The 4732-nt window shown below is 42.4% G+C and overlaps 1 non-coding gene across 1 annotated transcript; it reads right to left on the bottom strand.

Moving 5' to 3' along the window:
* Positions 1-3720: 3720 nt before the first annotated feature.
* On the bottom strand, positions 3721-3804 carry TRNAL-CAA. The gene has a single exon. It is a non-coding gene; the product is annotated as a tRNA-Leu (tRNA).
* Between the last annotated feature and the right edge of the window lie 928 nt (positions 3805-4732).

The following is a 4732-nucleotide window of genomic DNA, read 5'->3' on the forward strand; positions in this document are numbered from 1 at the left end:
CTTAATTTTGCCTTGATTTTGTTTGCCTAGGGGCCTTAAGAGTATCAGACTCATTTTTGAGGTCGGCATGGCGTTTTGGCTCTATAAGCCTTCAATTAGTTTTTCCATGGGCAACACCATTTCGTGAAGTGGGCATTAGGATATCTCAAGTTAATTTAATTATTTTTTTTACGCTGAGCCTTTTCGTGAGATCAAGATCTCATTTTTCATTGGTCTGAGCCCTTTAACTAGGCCGGAGTTAAGCTTTTTGCTGGTATTGTTGCAATCTGTGTCCCTTAGTGAGGTCGGATTCGAGTTTTTCACTTGTGTTCCTGTGGCTCGAACCTTCGTGTGAGGTCGGAGCCAAATTCTTGTTTGTTATTTCTGTGCGATCTAAGCTCTTTTAGTGAGGTTGGAGCTGGATTTTTGTTTGTTTGCTGAGCCTTATTTGTGCCAAGGTCCTATCTTAGGTCGGCTGCGTGTTTTTCAAATTTTCGTCCTTGGGCTTATAACCTTTGTTGATGTTGGGCCTTCATTATTGGCCTTTGTTCCCCTTCCAGTTTTGTAGTATCAGTGGTCATGTTCTGGAACCGGTCACCTACATCACTGGAGTATTCTTCTCCTCAGTCGGTTTTGTGGTATCGGCAGTCATGTTTCGAGATCGATCACCTACCTCACTAGGGTCTTCTTTTCCTTAGTCAATTTTGTGGTGTTGGCGGTCATATTCCGAGACCGGTCACCTACCTCACTGAGAGCTTTATTTTCCTAACTGATTTTATGGTGTCGGCAGTCATGTTCCGAGACCGGTCACCAACCTCACTGGGATCTTCTTCTCTTCAGTTGGTTTTGTGGTGCCGACGGTCATATTCCGAGACCGGTCACCTACCTCACTAAGAGCTTCGTCTCCCCAGTCAGTTTTATAGAGTTGGCAGCTTTACTGTGGCTAGGTATACAACTCTGACTTCCTTCTGTCTTCCCTGAACTACCCCCACCCTTGCTTCTATCATGAATTTCATGGTCAGATACCGGATCTAGTCACTGCTTCAAAGTCATACAGTATCGGTCTTTCCAAGATTACATTAAAGTTCAAGGTAACTTCACCACAAGGAACATTGTGTAGTGAGTTTGGGATAGGGGTGGCTCTCCCAGGGTAAGGGCTACCTTTACCTTCTCCTTCACTGCCATTGGAATCCCTCCTATTCCCTTAACTGGGGCTTGGTCCCTGACCAACTGTTCCTCTGGTATGTTCATCTGCTGGAAGACCTGGTAGGGCACTAGGTTCACCTTGTTGCCGTCATCTACTAGAACTTTTCGGACCCTGAAGTTATGAATGATGGCCTCTATGACCAAAGCATCATCGTGGGGCATCTGCACTTCCTGGGCATTCTCCAAAGAGAAGGAGATAGTTACTAGGGAATGCTCCACTATCTACATAACTTCAGCCATGTATTTGCAGAGCTCGAGGATTTGCAGAGCCTCCGAGTTGAACCTAGCCACGTATTCCCTTAGGGACTCATTCCTCATGCTGGACCGTTCCAGGTAGCTTGTTTTTCTATCCGGAGGGGCCGCAGCGATGAACCTACTAATAAACACACTGGCTATGTCTATAAAGCTTTTGATGCTTTCTACTTCGAAACTATTGAACCATGCTCGAGCCGGTCCGATAAGGGTGGTTGGGAAGACTTTAAACATTAGGACGTCCGAGTGAGTCTGAAGCTCCATGAACGTCTTGTAGTTCAAGACATGCTCTCAGGGTTCCCCGTCACATCGTATGCGGCCATTGTCGGCATCATGAACTTTTTAGGGGTAGTTTCCTGCTGCACTCATCTCACGAACGGAGATGAGGTTGGTAGTAGGGGTTGCTATTGTCTCGTGCCCCCGGCTCTGCTAGGAGTTACTCCTTTAGCCTCTCTAGCTTCTGATTTATATCTGTCTCTTCTCTCCTTGGCCTTTTTTCTAGGCGGTAGTTTTTTTCCAACTCTTCCTTTCTGACTTTTTTGCCAGCTCAAAAGAATAGTTTTTGGCCCCATCATTCTCGATGAGCTCCCTTACTACCCGACCTCTTGCTCTGGCCATAAGCTCGTTTCTCCTGCTGGCCTCTCTATCTCCATTACCCGTCCTCTTACTACTTTATTGAGGGGTTTTGTGGTTCAGTGTGGGTTGGGACTCATTAACATTGAATCCTTCAGTTACTGGGGGTATTCTCCATGGGGTATTGAGTCCCTTTTGTTGCAGCATCTTTTCTAGTCGATGAGCAATATTTTGGAGTTGAAGAGCCATATTTTGTAGCTTCTGGTTAAATAGGGTAGTTCGGGACATGGTCCCTACCGAGCTTGGCAAGGGCTTAGACAACACAGGTGGTTGGTTTAGTGGGGCGGTAGGGCTGGAAAATGAAAACCGTGGTCCTTCTTAAGCAGAGCCCAAGTCGTTTGGGGTGTTTCTGATGTGATTTTCGCCGTGATTGGCCATGTGGATCTCAGTAGGTATGATGAGGATGAGAACTTTGGTGACAAAAAGATCTCCTTCATTCCCACAGACGACGCCAATTGATATTTTGAGATTTAATAGAAGGTTGGATTAGGGTATGTATATGTGAACTTAGCCCAAATGGCGCAGGTCTCCCTTTCTTTATTTTTTTTCCCTTTTTGTCCTCTATTCTTTTTTTTTGTCCTCTAATGACGTGTAACCGTCATCCTGTTACAGTACAACATGTCGTTGTCAAATAGGGCCGTGTGTACGGATATACTGTCTTTCTCCATCGTCAGGTGGCCATTTAATTCCCTCCAGCGTCTGCGTTGACATGATCCCGGATGTAAATTTAATTTTCTGCGGCGCCTGCGTTGACATGATCCTGGATGTATAGGGGTCTGTTGCTCCACTGACCTATCAAGTCAGTTGAGCTGGATCCCTCTCAATTGGGCTCCTGGATGTATAGGGGTCTGTTGCTCCACTAACCTATTAAGTCAGTTGAGCTGGATCCTTCTCAATTGGACCCAAGTCCTGCTCTGTCTGTCCGGCTGGTGCAGGGCCTGGACTGTGCTTACATGGGACCAGCGCGTTGGGCTTTCACAAAGCTGTAGTCTGATCTTCCCTCATTGGCTCAGCGCGGAGGGTGCCTGTGTTGACATAATCCCGGATGTATAGGGGTCTGTTGCTCCACTGACCTATCAAGTCAGTTGTGCTAGATCCCTCTCAGTTGGGACCGAGTCCTGCTCTGTCTGTCCTGCTGGCGCAGAGCCTGGACCTCGCTTACATGGATGGACCGACGCGTTGGCCTTTCACAAAACTATAGTATGATCTTCCCTCATGGGCTCAGTTGTGGTTTAGATATCTGAGACCTAACTGTTATCAGATAGTTTCACCCTTTTGAATGATCGCATTGCCTACACAGGAAATAAGACGGGGTTTACGTACGGTACGGATGTACTGTGCCTTTCTCCATCGTTAGACAACAATTTAATTTCCTTTGACACCTGTATTGATATGATCACGAATGTGTAGGGATTTATTGCACCACTGACCTATCAAGTCAGTTGAGTTGGATCCTTCACAATTGAACCGAGTCTTGCACTGTCTGTCTTGCTGGCACAGGGCTTGGACTATGCTTACATGGGTGGATTGGCGGGCTTTGTAATCCAATCTTCCATCATGGTCTCAGTTGTGGCCTGAGTATAACTGTTTTTCACGAATGATTGCATAATATGTAGGTACTGGATGATCAAATAGAAAATTAAATAAAAATGTCAGAAGTGGGATTTGAACCCACGCCCTCTCACGAGGACCAGAACTTGAGTCTGGCGCCTTAGACCACTCGGCCATCCTGACTGACTTGAGTTGCACACAGTTGTGATACTTATCTTGAATAATATTTTGTCATTTAAATGGAACACGGCATCCATCAAAGTGCTGGAGGTGAATAGATGAGGTTGAGAATTCGTACTTATGATGGCACAGAATACTTTACTCTTTAGTATTAATAAGATTTAATTTTAATTTTAATTTAGTAGCTAAAAATATCTGCATTTAAAATAAAAAAACAATTTTTTTAAATGATAGAATAAAATAATTTTAAAGAAAAATTATTTGTTATTTTAGTATTATTATACCTCAAACTTATTAAAATTTATTTTTAAATTATGTTTTAATGCTCTCTACATAATACAATTAATTTTAGATTATTAGTAAATTTTAATTTTGAATTATTTTATTTTTACTGATTTAAATCCCAATGATAAAATTAAATATTTTAACATTTTTTCCTAACCTTAATCACCCTTAATTAACTCAAGTATCTAAGTGTTTATACAAAGGAAAGAGTAAAAATAGATATAGCTTGTGCTTTTCTTTTGAATTTTATGTGTACCTAGCTTTTGTCAAGTTTTATTTTGTCAAATTTCAAGATGGAACTTGAATTGGAAAAATTTATCAAGAGGCAAATTATACATAAACTTAACTTTACCTTTCTATTAATCATTAAATATAACTAATAATTGATTATTTTCCACATTATTTGCATTTCTGAAATTATGGTTAAATCTGAAAACATACCTCGCTTGCCTTTTAGCCTCTATAGCTTGAACCACATCCTCCAAGGATAACGGTGCCTTCTGCCTATCTTTCAGAATGTCCACTACTTTGAGGCTATTTGTTTCAACCATGAGATTATCAATGTTTAGAGTCCTTGCCATGTTAATACCCCATAGATTGTGAGAATCTTTGCTCTTAAGATTGTTGATCTAACAAAGCTTGTCGT

The sequence above is a fragment of the Manihot esculenta genome, chromosome 1, assembly GCF_001659605.2.
Source record: "Manihot esculenta cultivar AM560-2 chromosome 1, M.esculenta_v8, whole genome shotgun sequence".
NCBI classification, from domain to species: Eukaryota; Viridiplantae; Streptophyta; class Magnoliopsida; order Malpighiales; family Euphorbiaceae; genus Manihot; species Manihot esculenta.